This window comes from Gorilla gorilla, chromosome 4, assembly GCF_029281585.2.
Source record: "Gorilla gorilla gorilla isolate KB3781 chromosome 4, NHGRI_mGorGor1-v2.1_pri, whole genome shotgun sequence".
Taxonomy (NCBI): domain Eukaryota; kingdom Metazoa; phylum Chordata; class Mammalia; order Primates; family Hominidae; genus Gorilla; species Gorilla gorilla.
The window spans coordinates 96,954,536-96,970,629 of record NC_073228.2 but is presented as its reverse complement, the minus strand read 5'-3'; the positions used below and the strand labels follow the sequence as shown (position 1 = coordinate 96,970,629).

The 16,094-nt window shown below is 42.0% G+C and overlaps 1 long non-coding RNA gene across 1 annotated transcript in view; it reads right to left on the bottom strand.

The window, feature by feature from the left end:
• The window catches only part of LOC129533500 (uncharacterized), a 63,208-nt gene extending 47,482 nt beyond the window's left edge, over positions 1–15,726 (bottom strand). The window contains exons 1-2 of the long non-coding RNA XR_008679767.2: positions 15,525–15,726; positions 13,261–13,448 (exon numbers count right to left, since the gene is read on the bottom strand). This is a non-coding gene — a long non-coding RNA (uncharacterized lncRNA). The remainder of the gene's footprint in view (positions 1–13,260; positions 13,449–15,524) is intronic.
• Between the last annotated feature and the right edge of the window lie 368 nt (positions 15,727–16,094).

Genomic DNA, 16,094 nt, shown 5'->3' with positions numbered 1-16,094 from the left:
ATTTATTATTTTTGAGTCTTAATGTCTTTACCTATTTTTCTGTGCAAGAATTTATATTATGTATTGGGTTATAAGGACTCTTTACATTTAAGGATTCTTACAATGGGTGTGCTAGACCTGAATAAAGCTGAAAAGAAAAGGACCTACTTCCAAAAGCTTATTTTAGCATTCAAAGACAGAAAATAAATAAGCAAACAAGAAAACAAGACATTTTTTTGTTTCTGACAAACACATTCCTTTGCATCTGACATTTTAGATAGTGGGATAAAAAGGGTGATGATGCCTTCACTAATGTGGCCAGAACATGATAAAGTTCTCTAGTTTCTGAAGTCTTTATTCTACTTTATTTTTATTTTATTTTGTTTCATTTTTTGAGACAGAGTCTCGCCTTATCACCCAGGCTGGAGTGCAATCGCGCCATCTCAGCTCACTGCAATCTCTGCCTCCTGGGTTCTAACAATTCTTCTGCCTCAGCCTCCTCAGTAGCTGGGTTTATAGATGCCCACCACCTCGCATGGCTAGTTTTTGTATTTTAAATAGAGACAGGGTTTCACCATGTTAGCCAGGCTGGTCCTGGACTCCTGTCAAGTCTTTATTTTAAATAGGTATATAGTTTTATAGATTTCCAAATTTTGGTCTTGCCCATTTCTTGTTAATTTTTTTCTTTTGGGTGAGGTCTCTTTGCATTATGTCTCCTAGCTGGTTATAGCAAGCGACTTTTCAAGTACGATATTGATAATTTGAGCTATTATTCCAATGTTAGCATAACGGTGAGCCAATTACCACAGAGCGGTACTCAAAATTTTCTGTGAGTCCCAGGACTCTGTTTCCCTAACTTCCTAAGCTCATATTTGCTGTGGAGGTGTTAGAGCTGGAGAACCTGTTGATGACCAAAAAGCTTATGTCTCTTGATAGCTTATTTCTTGAAATTATAATAACAAACTTACTCTTTATCAAACACCTTAATTTGTGTCTTTGGTTTCTACTCAGAATTAATAAACTTCAAAAAGGTATTTATACATTCTAAACACTCACTTAATATTACCCAAGTTGTATTATAGTTTTTGAATTTATTTCCACATAGATTTTCACTTAAAGAAGAAGAAAAGGTTGATTCATCATGACTAGATAACACAGAAGAAGACTGAGAAACTGCCTTTGCTTTCTAACTTTTCACTTGGCTGGGGAGGGTGTGAGAGGCTACATGATCAACTGTTAACTGTGGGAGCAATCCCCAGGAGCCATCTATCTTTCTGTCTTACTGAGTATCTACCTGTGGATTTCCATGACACTAATTACCACATGGGGGCTCTGACAGTTCACATTAACCCAGGGAGAATACAAGAGTCAAGGAGAGGCATTCTCATATAACTCCCCTAAAGGTCTGCCTAAGGTTAACAGGTAAAGGTTTGAGACATTTTTTCTTCCAGGCATTCAAAATATTAACTATAGTATTGCATTTTTACAGTGCACTAATATTCCTTGATATAGTTAATGTTTCCTACTAATCTGAAGACTGACTATTTTGTGTTTTGGGCTCAATCCTATATGCTTATTATTATATTTTGTTCATGGGCTTAGTTGAAAAAAGTTTATGTAAGAGAACAAGAGAGAATATTGATACCATTAGTTTTTTCCTCCCTATGCACCAACAATCCCACTTAAGGGTAGAGATAAATTTTTGCCTTCGTATAGCCTGCCTCAAACCATCACCAACTGCCCTCCATATACAAATCACTTGCTTCTGTATATTTTTGTATCGTTTCATGTTTGACTTGATTATTGTGCTTAGTACCATGATTTAAAATATTTATTTATCCAGCTTCTCTTTACTGGATTATAACTTTCATAAATACAGGAGGCTAGTATTGTGTGTGTGTGTGTGTGTGTGTGTGTGTGTGTGTGTGTGTGTGTGTGTGTGTGTCCTTCAAACCTCTGTACAGGGCAAAGCATATGGTAGTTGCTTATTGGATGAATCAATAATCCATTAAATAATCATTCTATTTTGTTCTCACATTACTTCAGAACTTGATCAACATCAGAGTCTGCCAAATGATTTTATAAACTATTTACATTCTATATTGTTACTAAAATTTAAACAATTTTCTGTTAAAAATGTTTTCACTGTGCTTCCCTTCATCTTACGGGGTAAATTCATGTTTGGTTTGATGAGTAAGTGTATTTAGACATTTATCTCGCAAACTTGAATAAATTCTTCTGGGATGATAGATCAGTGTACTGTGTTTTAACGTAATACTATAGCATGTGGAATGTACTACAACAGCTTCTAGCAGCAGCAATAGCTAACATTTATATAACATTTACTATGTGCCAGGCTGATAGTTAACTCAAAACTATTTTCCAGGCACTATTTAACCACTTAATGTAGATTAATTTATTTACTCTTCTAAATAGTGCTATGAGGCTGGCATTATTGTTCCTATTTTACGTATGAGAAAACTGAGGCAAGGAGAGGTTAAATGAAGTGCCCAAGGTTATGCACCTGGTAAGTGGTAGAGTTAGCATTACTGGCTTCAGACCATCGGTCCATGATCCTGACCGCTATGCCAAAGATTCTTCAAAGACTGCTCTTCTAGATAACATTTAGAACATGACCCTGAGGGGGAAAAATTAAGTGGTAAAGCTACAATTACAGAAATGTAACCTATCTGGAATGCAGTAACATCAACATTAGGCTAAGAGAGTTTTACTGATGGCTATAAACTCCTAGGTTATGAATCATGTGCTCATATCTTAGAAATTTTGAGATGAAGTGGCATATATAGTGCCTGTGGAGTTCCAGAACGGCCAAACCTAATCCAAAATCTTTGAACAAACAACACTATAAGATCTGTGGTGTTCTTTCATGTACAACTGAGGTTTTTCAGCCAAGACTGACTAATTAGTGCTAGTTAGGAAAGACTGTCCACCTGGGTTTACCCTCCTCTTAACACCCCCACATCTCCCTGAATCTTGGCTAAGAAAAAGGGGTACTGGAGCTGCCAGCCCATCCTCTGTGCCTCTCAGTTTTCCCCTACTATCTGTCCACAGCACTGCCACCTCTCACCCAATGGCCATGCCCTCCAGCTTTCAGTCAACCTCAATGGCATGGCCATTCTTTCAAAGTTGCTCCCACTCTTCATTTAATCTGGTTAGAAAAAATGACATACTAAAGCATTTTGATAAACAAATTAGAACATAATGATAGTTTTCCATATTGTTATATGATGTGACATATAAAATGAAGCAAATTAGGAGTTGTTTTAAAGGGTGGTAGGAAGAATCTTCTTACCTGCCAGCTGTGTTCACCAAGTATTTACCTTCACCTAGATATTGTCTGCAGGACCATGTTAGTCCTATACAGATGCCTTTAAATAGTACTAGTCATTAATATAAATTGATATCAACTTGGAAGCAGCTACTGTTTCTTTAGTGTTCACATTCGGCGGCATGTGCCTTGTATATATTATTTCATTTAATCCTTAGCAATCATGCTCAGGTAGGTATTATCATCCCTTTACACATGGCTAGAAACAAAGCAAAGCAAAACTAAACTAAACTAAAACTAGAACAACCCCAAACAGTAATATTACATTTCTCTCAAGTCTTAGGCTGAGTAGGTTGCAGAGGTGGGATTTGCTATTAGTGTATTCTGACTCCAAATCCCAAATTCCTCCCACACCACCATGATGAAAAAAATAAGTTTTAAGGAGGGACTGGAGAAGCAACAAAGAAAAATGTTTAGAGGGGGAAGACCCAGATGAGAGACTGGCAAGCCACAAGGTAACACAAAATCTAAGAGAGTCTCTGAATGTTGACAAACTGATGAAGAATAAAAAGTTTCCAGGAATTTCATAATGTTCTCTCCTTGCCATGTTTATGCAAGCTTGCTGTTTATGTGAGGCCAGCATGTGAGACTGGAAAGGAGTTCAAAGTGGATGCTGAAATGAAGAAACTCCAGCTTTAAAAATTTGCTTGCCATATTCAGATATCAAATGATATGCTTTAAAGAAGTACTGTATAAAAGGTATTGTTGGAGGGGCCAAGATGGCTGACTAGAAAAAGCTGCAGTTGGAGGCTCCCACTGAGAAGAATGAAAACTGTGAGTGAATCCTGCACCAGAAACTGAGGTCTCCAGATTCTCTCACTGGGACTGACTAGGTGATTGGCACGACCCATGGAGAAGGAGGAAAAGCAGGGTGGAGTGACAGTGCACCTGGGAGCTGCACAGGGCAAGGGGCAAGGGGAGGTCCCACCTCCAGTCAAGAGAGGTGGTAAGTGTGCTACTCCACCTGGGAAACCATGCTTTTTCCACAAATCTGTGCAACCTGTGGATCAGGAGATCCCTTGGTGAGCCCACGCCACCAGTGCCTTGGGGCCCAAGAACAGAGCTGTGCAAATTCTCCATGGCCGCTGGGCTGGAGATTGCCTAAGACTACTGAGTTACTGAGTTCCTGGCGGAGGGCGGGGGCGGGGGTGGGCAGCTGCCATCACTACAGATGCCAGCTACTTAAGACAACTGGGCTTCCCAAGAGAGAGGCAGCCACCATCACTTCAGCTGCCTGCTGCTTAAGACGACTGAGCTCCTGGAACGAGGGGCAGCAGCCATCATTGTAACTCCAGCTTGCTGTTTTCCCCTGGTGGTGCTGGGGAAACTGGATGGTGTGGAGTCAGGAAGAATTCCCCACAGAGCAGCACAGTGGCTGTGGCAGATTGTGGCCAGACTGACTCTTTAGGCTGGACCCAGACCAGGCCTCCCTGTGGGAATTTCAGCAACTCTAGCCAGGGGCTTAGGGACAGAACTGTGATCTCCTTGAGATGGAGCCCCTATAGGGAGGGGCGGACATGATCTCCACAGATCAGAGAATTTAGTCGTTCCCCCTGCTGGCTTTGAGGAATCAAGGCAGTCCCTGATGAGTGGGATTTCCTGGTGCCACCAAGTGGCAGCCAGAGTGCTTTGTTAAGCAGGTGTCTGATCCTGTGCCTTCTGACTGGGTGAGACCCCCCAATAGGGGTCACCAGACACCTTATGCAGGAGTGTTTCCATTGGCATCAGGTCGGTGCCCCTCTGGGACAGAACTCCCAGAGGAAGAAGCAGGCAGCCATCTTTGCTGTTCTGCAGCCCCCACTGGTGACACCACCAGGTGCGAGAGGGACCCAGGCGAATAGGTTTTGGAGTGGACCCCCAGCAAACAGCAGCAGCCCTAGGGAAGAGGGTCCTGACTATTAAAAGAAAAACAAACACACAGAAAGAACAACAACAACAACAACAACATGAACAAAAATTTTCTCACAAAATCCCCATCCAAAGGTTAGCAACCTCAAAGATTGAAGCTAGAGAAACTCATGAAGATGAGAAAAAAATCAACAAAAAATGCTGAAAATTCAAAAAGCCCAAGTGCCTCTTCTCCTCCAAATGATCACAACACTGCTCCAGCAAGGGCACAGAAATGGGCTGAGGCTGAGCTGGATGAACTGAGACAAGTAAACTTCAGAAGTTGGGTAATAACGAACTGCACTGAGATAAAGGAGCATGTTCTAACCCAATGCAAAGAAGCTAAGAACTATGATAAAATATTACAGGAGCTGTTAATCAGAATAACCAGTTTAGAGAGGAACATAAATGACCTGAAGGAGCTGAAAAACACAACACAAGAACTTCACAATGCAACTACAAGTATCAATAGCCAAATAGACCAAGCAGAGGAAAGAATTTTGGAGCTCAAAGACTACATATCTGAAACAAGACAGGCAGACAAGATTAGAGAAAAAAGAATGAAAACGAATGAACAAAACCACTGAGAACGATGGGATTATGTAAAAAGACTGAACCTATGACTGACTGGGGTACCTGAAAGAGACAGAGAGAATGGAACCAAGTTAGAAAACATACTTCAGGATATCATCCAGGAGAACTTCCCCAGCCTAGCAGCTTGGTCACCTACAAAGTGAAGCCCATCAGACTAACAGCAGACCTCCTAACAGAAACTCTACAGGCTAGAAGAGATTGGGGACCAATATTTAGCATTCTTAAAGAAAAGAATTTCCAACCTAGAATTTCATATCTGGCCAAACTAAGCTTCATAAGTGAAAGAGAAATAAAATTCTTTTCAGACAAGCAAATGCTGAGGGAATTCGTTACCACCAGCCCTGCATTGCAAGAGCTCCTGAAAGAAGCACTAAATATGGAAAGGAAAAATTGTTACCAGCCACTACAAAACCACACTGAAGTACAAGGGCCAATGATGCTATGAAGCAACCACATCAACAAGTCTGCAAAATAACCAGCTAGCATCATGATGATAGGATCAAATTCACACATAACAATATTAATCTTAAATGTAAATGAGCTAAATGCCCCAATTAGAAGACACAGAATGGAAAGCTGGATAAAGAGTCAAGACCCATTGGTGTGCTCTATTCAGGAGACCCATATCATAAGCAAAGACACACATAGGCTCAAAATAAAGGGATGAAGAAAAATCTACCAAGCAAATGGAAAGCAGAAAAAAAGCAGAGGTTGTAATCTTAGTTTCTGACAAAACAGACTTTAAGAAAGATCAAAAAAGACAAAGAAGGGCATTACATAATGGTAAAAGGATCAATTCAATAAGAAGAGCTAAGCATCCTAAATATATATGCACACAATACAGGATCACCCAGATTCATAAAACAAATTCTTAGAGACCTACAAAGAGACTTGGACTCCCATATAATAATGGGAGACTTTAACACCCTACTTTCAATATTAGATCATCTAGACAAAATTAATAAGGATATTCAGGACTTGAACTCAGCTCTGGATCAATTGGATCTGATAGATATCTATAGAACTTTACACCCCAAAACAACAGTATATACATTCCTCTTGGTGCCACATGGCACTTTAAAATCAATCATATGATTGGAAGTAAAACACCCGTCAGCAAATGCAAAAAAACTAAATCATAACAAAGAGTCTCTCAGACCTAAGAGCGATCAAATTAGAACTCTCGATTAGGAAACTTACTTAAAACAACACAACTACATGGAAATTGAACCTGCTCCTGAATGACTCCAGTAAATACTGAAATTAGGGCAGATAAAAAGAAGTGTTTTGAAACCAATGAGAACAAAGAGACAATGTACTAGAATCTTTGGGATGCTGCTAGAGCAGTGTTAAGAGGGAAATTTATAGCACTAAATTCCCACATCAAAACGCTAGAAATATCTCAAACTGACATTCTAATATCACAACTAAAAGAACTAGAGAATCAAAAGCAAACAAACCCCAAAGTTAGCAGAAGACAAGAAATAACCAAGATCAGAGCAGAACTGAAGGAGACAGAGACACAAAAACAGTTCAAAAAATCAATGAATCCAGGAGCTGATTTTCTGAAAAAAATTAATAAAATCAACTGTTAGGTAGACTAATAAAGAAAAAAGGAGAGAAGAATCAAATAGACACAACAAAAAGGGTCTATCATCCCTGGATGATAAAGGGGATATCACCAATGACCCCACAAAAATACAATTATCAGAGAATGCTATAAACAGCTCTATCCAAATAAACTAGAAAATATAGCAGAAATAGATAAATTTCTGGACACATACAGTGTCCCAAGACTGAGCAAGAAAGAAGTTTAATCCTCGAACAGACCAATTACAAGTTCTGAAATTGAAGCAAGAATAAATAGCCTACTAACCAAAAAAAGCCATGGACCACATGGTTTTGCTGCTGAATTTTACCAGAGGTACAAAGAAGAGCTGGTACTATTTCTTCTGAAATTATTCCAAACAATTGAAAAAGAGGAACTCCTCCCTAATTTATGAGGCCAGCATCATCCTGATACCAAAACCTATCAGAGATACAGCAAAAAAAGAAATCTTCAGGCCAATATCCCTGATGAACATCAATGCAAAAATCCTCAATAAAATGCTGGAAAACTAAATCCAGCTGCATACCTAAAAGCTTATCCACCACAATTAAGCTGGCTTCATCCCTGGGATGCAAGGCTTGTTCAACATATGCAAATCAATAAATGTAATTCATCACATAAACAGAACTAAAGACAAAAACCACATGGTTATCTCAATAGATGCAGAAAAAGCCTTTGATAAAATTCAACATCCCTTCATGTTAAAAACTCTCAATAAACTAGGTATTGATGGAACATACCTCACAATAATAAGAGCCATTTATGACAGTCTCACAGCCAATATCATACTAAATTAGCAAAGGCCAGAAGCATTCCTCTTGGAAACTGGCACAAGATAAGAATGCCCTCTCACACCACTCCTATTCAGCATAGTATTGGAAGTTCTGACCAGAGAAATTAGGCAAGAGAGAGAAATAAAGTGTATTCAAATAGGAAGAGAGGAAGTCAAACTGTCTCTGTTTGCAGATGAAATGATCCTATATCTAGAAAACCCTATCATCTTAGCAAAAAAATTAAAGCTGATGAGCAACTTCGGCAAAGTCTGAGGGTACAAAGTCAATGTGCAAAAATCACAAGCATTCCTATACACCAACAACAGACAAGTGTCAAATCATGAATGAACTCCCATTCACAATTGCTACAAAGAGAATAAAATACCTAGAAATACAGATAACAAGGGAAGTGAAAGACTCTTCAGGGAGAACTACAAACCACTGCTCAAGGAAATCAGGGAGGAAGCAAACACATGGAAAAACATTCCATGCTCATTGATAGGAAGAATCAATATCATGTCAATGGCCATACTTCTCAAAGTAATTTATAGATTCAATGCTATTCCCATCAAACTACCATTGGCATTCTTCACAGAATTAGGAAAAACTATTTTAAAATTTATATGGAACCAAAAAAGAGCCCGTACAGCCAAGACAACCCGATGAAAAAAGAACAAAGCTGGAGGCATCATGCTACTAGACTTCAAACTATACTATAAGGCTACAGTAATCAAAATGGCATGGTACTGGTGCACAAACAGACACATAGAACAATGGGACAGAATAGAGAACTCAGAAATAAGACCACACATCTACAACTATCTGATCTTTGACAAATCTGACAAAAATAAGCAATGGGGAAAGGATTCCCTATTTAACAAATGGTGCTGGAAAAACTGGCTAGCCATATGCAGAAAATTGAAACTGGATCCCTTCCTTACACCTTATATGAAAATTAACTCAAGATGGATTAAAGACTTAAATGTAAAACCGCAAACTATAAAAACCCTAGAAGAAAATCTAGGCAATACCATTCAGGATATAGATATGGGCAAAGATTTCATAATGAAAATGTCAAAAGCAATTGCAATAAAAGCAAACCTTGACAAATGGGATCTAATTAAACTAAAGAGCTATGTACAGCAAAAGAAACTATCATCAGAGCAAACAAACAACCTATAGAGTGGGAGAAAATGTTTGCAATCTATCCATCTGACAAAGGTCTAATATCCAGAATCTACAGGGAACTTAAACAAATTTACAAGAAAAAAACAATCAATTAAAAAGTGGACAAAGGACATAAACAGACACTTCTCAAAAGAAGAAATTTATGTGGCCAACAAACACATGAAAAGTAGCTCAACATCACTGATCATTAGAGAAATGCAAATCAAAACTATAATGAGGTACCATCTCAAGTCAGTCAGAATGGCAATTAAAAAGTCAAGGAACAACAGCCGCTGGTGGCTACGGAGAAATAGAAACACTTTTACACAGTTGATGGGAATGTAAATTAGTTCAACCTTTGTGGAAGATGGTGTGGCAATTCCTCAAAGACCTAGAACCAGAAATACCATTTGATCCAGCAATCCTATTACTTGGTATATACCCAAAGGAATATAAATTATTCTATTATAAAGATACATGGACATGTATGTTCATTGCAGCACTACTCACAATAGCAAAGATATGAAATCAACCTAAATGCCCATCAGTGATAGCCTGGATAAAGAAAATCTGGTACATATACACCATGGGTTACTATGCAACCATGAAAAGGAATGAGATCATGTCCTTTGCAAGGACATGGATAGAGCTGGAAGCCATTATTCTCAGTAAACTAATGCAGGAACAGAAAACCAAACACCATGTGTTCTCCCTTATAAGTTGGAGCTTTTCATGCACGTCCGTGGAAGAGACCACCAAACAGGCTTTGTGTGAGCAACATGGCTGTTTATTTCACCTGGGTGTAGGCGGGCTGAGTCCGAAAAGTGAGTCAGCGAAGGGAGATGGGGTGGGGCGGTTTTATAGGATTTGGGAAGGTAATGGAAAATTACAGTCAAAGGGTGTTGTTCTCTGGTGGGCAGGAGCGGGGGTCACAAGGTGCTCAGTGGGGGAGCTTCTGAGCCAGGAGAAGGAAATTCACAGAGTTAATCACTCAGTTAAGGTGGGGCAGGAACAAATCACAATGGTGGAATGTCATCAGTTAAGGTGGGGCAGGGCCTTTTCACTTCTTTTGTGATTCTTCAGTTACTTCAGGCCATCTGGGCGTATATGTGCAAGTTACAGGGGATGCGATGGCTTGGATTGGGCTCAGAGCCCTGACATTCCTGCCTTCTTATATTAATAAGAAAAATAAAATAGTGTTGAAGTCTTGGGGTGGTGAAAATTTTTGGGGGGTGGTATGGAGAGAGAATGGACGATGTTTCTCAGGGCTGCTTCAAGCGGGATTAGGGGCAGCATGGGAACCTAGAGTGGGAGAGGTTAAGCTGAAGGAAGATTTTGTGGAAAGGGGTGATATTGTGTGGTTGTTAGAAGAAACATTTGTCATTTAGAATTATTGGTGATGGCCTGGATACGGTTTTGTATGAATTGAAAAACTAAATGGAATAAGAGAAGGAGAAAAACAGGTATAAAAGGTCTAAGAATTGGGAGACCTAGGACATCTAATTAGAGTGCCTAAGGAGATTCAACATAGTCCTGTCAGCAAAGATTATTTATTTACTTCAAGAGTTAAGAGTGGCAGTTTGGGGATAGCACAAGGAGATATCAGTTGTGATGGCTTGGAGAAACAGTGTAAACTGGCAGTGTAAACAAGAGCAGGGCATGTATGAGTAGTTGAGAATGGAGAATAGGAGTATGACCAGACAGAAAATAGTAGGGATGACAAGTTTTTTTGGGGGCACAGTCTAAGTTGGTCCAGTGTCTGGAATGAGACTGGGGCCTAATAAAAAGGAGTATCTATACAGGAACTTAAATGGGCTGTACCTTGTAGCATTCTGAGGACAGATCTGACTTCTGAGAAGGGAAAGTGGTAAAAGTATTGTCCAGTTCTTTTTAAGTTGGTGGTTGAGCTTGGTGAGGTGTGTTTTTAAAAGACCTTTAGTCCGTTCTACTTTTCTTGAAGACAGAGGACCGTAAGGGATATAAAGGTTTCACTGAATACTAAGAGCCTGAAAAACTGCTTGGCTGACTTGACTAATAAAGGCTGGTCTGTTATCAGACTGTATAGAGGTGGGAAGGCTAAGCTGAGGAATTATGTCTGACAGAATGGAAGAAATGACTGCAGTGGCCTTCTCAGACCCTGTAGGAAAGGCCTCTACCTATCTAGTGAAAGTGTCTACTTAGACTAAGAAGTATTTTAGTTTTTGTGACTCGGGGCATGTTGAGTAAAGCTAATTTGCCAGTCCTGGGCAGGGGCAAATCCTTGAGCTTGATGTGTAGGGAAGGGAGGGGGCCTGAATAATTCTTGAGGAGTAGTAGAATAGCAGATGGAACACTGAGAAGTTATTTCCTTGAGGATAGATTTCTACAATGGAAAGGAAATGAGAGGTTCTAAGAGGCGGGCTAGTGGCTTGTACTATAGCATAGTCTGCCTTTGCTGGTGTGTGGCGATTAGGCCTGGTGGAACTGCCATCAAGAAATCAAGCGTGATCAGGGTGAGGAACAGGAAAGAAGGAAATATGGGGAAATGGGGTGAATGTCAGGTGGATCAGAGAGATACAGTCATGGGGGTCAGGTGTGGTATCAGGAATAATGTGGGAGGCCAGATTGAAGTCCGGGCCAGGAACAATGGTAATTGTGGGACTTAACAAAGAGTGAGTACAGTTGAAGAAGCCGGGGAGCAGAAAGTATATGCGTCAGGTATGAGGAAGAAAATAGATTTTGGAAGTTATGAGAAATGTAGAGAGTGAGTTGAGCATAGTTTGTGATTCTTAGGGCCTCTAAAAGTATTAAAGCAGTGGCAGCCACTGCACGCAGACATGAGTGCTAGGCTAAAACAGTAAGGTCAAGTTGTTTGGACAGAAAGGCTACAGGGCGCGGTCCCGGCTCTTGTGTAAGAATTCTGACCGCACTAACCTTGCCTAGGAAGGAAAGGAGTTGTTGTTTTGTAAGGGATTGAGGTTTGGGAGATTAATCAGACACGATCAGCAGGGAGAGCACCTGTGTTTTTATGAGAATTATGCCGAGATAGGTAACAGATGAGGAAGAAATTTGGGCTTGATTGAAGTAATGGGGGCTGTATGTGAAGCTTTGCAGCAGTACAGCCTAGGTAATTTGCTGAGCTTAATGGGTGTCAGGGTCAGTCCAAGTGAAAGCGAAGAGAGGCTGGGATTAAGGGTGCAAAGGAATAGTAAAGAAAGCATGTTTGAGATCTAGAAGAGAATAATGGGTTATAGAGGCAGGTATTGAGGATAGGAGAGTATATGGGTTTGGCACTACGGGGTGGATAGGCAAAACAATTTGGTTGATAAGGCGCAGATCCTGAACTAACTTGTAAGGCTTGTCTGGTTTTAGGACAGGTAAAATGGGGGAATTGTAAGGAGAGTTTAGAGGCTTTAAAAGGACATGCTGTAGCAGGCGAGTGATAACAGGCTTTAATCTTTTTAAAGCGTGCTGCGGGATGGGATATTGGCGTTGAGTGGGGTAAGGGTGATCAGGTTTTAATGAGATGGTAAGGGGTGCATGATCAGTCGCCAAGGAGGGAGTAGAGGTATCTTATACTTGTGGGTTAAGGTGGGGGGATACAAGAGGAGGACGCAAAGGAGGCTTTGGGTTGGGAAGAAGGGCGGCAATGAGATATAGCTGTAGTCCAGGAATAGTCAGGGAAGCAGATAATTTAGTTAAAGTGTCTCAGCCTAATAAGGGAACTGGGCAGGTGGGGATAACTAAAAAGGAGTGCTTAAAAGAGTATTGTCTAAGTTGGCACCAGAGTTGGGGAGTTTTTAGAGGTTTAGAAGCCTGGCCGTCAATACCTACAACAGTTACAGAGGCAAGGGAAACAGGCCCTTGAAAAGAAGGTAATGTGGAGTGGGTAGCCTCCATATTGATTAAGGGGACGGACTTACCTTCCACTGTGAGAGTTACTCGAAGCTCAGCATCTGTGATGGTCTACGGGGCTTTCGAGGTGATCAGGCAGCATCAGTCTTCAGCTGCTAAGCCGAGAAGGAGTCAGTCAGAGAGCCTTGGGCCAGAGTTCCAGGGGCTCTGGGAGTGGCTGTCAGGTGAGTCGAACAGTCTGATTTCCAGTGGGGTCCTGCACAGATGGGACATGGCTTAGGAGGAATCCTGGGCTGCAGGCATTCCTTGGCCTGGTGGTCAGATTTCTGGCACTTGTAGCAAGCTCCTAGGGGAGGAGGTTCTGGAGGAACGCCTGGCTGCTGCGGTTCAGGCGTTTGGAAGTTCTTGTGTGCTGGAGATGTGGCTGGGGTTTGTCTCACAGTGGAGGCAAGGAATTGCAACTTTTTTTTATTATTGTACACCTTGAAGGTGAGGTTAATTAAGTCCTGTTGTAGGGTTTGAGGGCCAGATTCCAATTTTTGGAGTTTTATTTAATGTCGGGAGCAGATTGGGTAATAAAATGTATATTGAGAATAAGATGGCCTTTTGACCTTTTAGGGTCTAGGGCTGTAAAGCGTCTCAGGGTTGCTGTCAAACGAGCCATGAACTGGGCTGGGTTTTTTATATTTGATGAAAAAGAGCCTAAAAGCTTCTGATCTGGGATAAAGAAAAAGGAGCATTAACCTTGACTATGCCTTTGGCTCCAGTCACCTTTTTAAGAGTAAATTGCTGGGCAGGTGGGGGAGGGCTAGTCACTGAATGAAACTGTAAGCCGGACCCGGTGTGAGGAGGGGAGGCAATAAAAAGATTATAGGGTGGAGGAGCGGAGGCTGAGGAAGAATCGGGACCTAGCTTGGCCTGGTGAGGAGGAGAGAGATCAGATGGGTCTGTAGAAAAGGAAGATTAGAAATACTCAGCGATGCTTGGGGTTGGGACTGAGGGGACAGGTGGGAGGGAAAGAAGGAAGATTTGGGACGAGTTGCACTGGGCACAGAGACTAGGAAGGGACTGATGTGTAAAAGAATGCCTGGACGTCAGGCACCTCAGACCATTTGCCCATTTTACGACAAGAATTATTTAGATCTTGCAGGATGGAAAAATTGAAAGCACCGTTTTCTGGCTATTTGGAACTACTGTCCAGTTTGTATTGGTGTCAAGCGGCATTGCAGAAAAAAATAAGACACTTAGATTTTAGGTCAGGTGAGAGTTGAAGAGGTTTTAAGTTTTTAAGAACACATGCTAAGGGAGAAAGAGGAATGGAAGGTGGAAGCTTGCCCATAGTGAAGGAGGCAAGCCCAGAGAAAAGAGTAGAGACACGGAGAAGGGGTGGGGGTTTCTTGCCCTCCAGAAAAGCAGAGAAGGGGTTGGGGTGCAGAGATACGAGTTCGGGGCATGGAAATAAGGGATTGGGGCACAGAGATACAAGGTTGGGGTACTTGCCTCTCCTCCAGAAAAGCAAAGAAGGGGTAGAGACACGGAGAGAAGGGGTTGGGATACTTGCCCCTCCCCTAGAAAAGCAGGACTTGCCACTGAGGGGAAGGAGAAAGGGTTGAGGGGTTCTTGCCCTTGCCCCAGAAAATCAGAGAAGGGATAGAGACACAGAGAGAAGGGGTTGGGGTACTTGCCCCTTCCCCAGAAAAGCAGGACTTGCTGCTAAGGGTGAAGGAGAAGGGGTTGAGGGGTACTTGCCCCTCCCTCAGAAAAGCAGAGAAGGGGTAGAGACACGGAGAGAAGGGGTTGGGGTACTTGCCCCTTCCCCAGAAAAGCAGGACTTGCCGCTAAGGGTGAAGGAGAAGGGGTTGAGGGGTACTTGCCCCTCCCCCAGAAAAGCAGGACTTGCCGCTAAGGGTGAAGGAGAAGGGATTGAGGGGTACTTGCCCCTCCCCCCAGAAAAGCAGAGAAGGTGTAGAGACACGGGGAGAAGGGGTTGGTGTACTTACCCCTCCCCCAGAAAAGCGGGACTTGCCGCTAAGGGTGAAGGACCAAGGCAGGCATCCCTGTGTGGTCTGACACCTTTGAAATGTGGGCAAATAATCAGAGAGGCGTCCCTGAAATGATTAAAAACCAAGGGAAGGCTGCCTTCTCAGTCCGTGACCGGCTCTCGAGTTTTGGGTCCATGGATAAAACGTGTCTCTTTTGTCTCTACCAGAAAATGAAAGGAATTGAAATTAAGAGAAGGGAGAGATTGAAGTGTAGCGCCAAGATTGAAAGGAGAAAGAGGTTGAGGGATAGTGAGGGAAGTTGGAGAAGAGAGTAAAAAGAGGCCACTTACTGGATTTGAAATTGGTGAGATGTTTCTTGGGCTGGTCGGTCTGAGGACCTGAGGTCATAGGTGGATCTTTCTCATGGAGCAAAGAGCAGGAGGATGGGGGATTGATCTCCCAAGGGAGGTCCCCCGATCCGAGTCACGGCACCAAATTTCATGTGCGTCCGTGTGAAAAGACCACCAAACAGGCTTTGTGTGAGCAACATGGCTGTTTATTTCACCTGGGTGTAGGCGGGCTGAGTCCAAAAAGAGAGTCAGTGAAGGGAGATGGGGTGGGGCTGTTTTATAGGATTTGGGAAGGTAATGGAAAATTACAGTCAAAGGGGGTTGTTCTCTGGTGGGCAGGGGTGGGGGTCACAAGGTGCTCAGTGGGGGAGCTTCTGAGCCAGGAGAAGGAAATTCACAGGGTTAATCACTCAGTTAAGGTGGGGCAGGAACAAATTGCAATGCTGGAATGTCATCAGTTAAGGCGGGGCAGGGCCTTTTCACTTCTTTTGTGATTCTTCAGTTACTTCAGGCCATCTGGGCGTATATGTGCAAGTCACAGGGGATGCGATGGCTTGCCTTGGGCTCAGA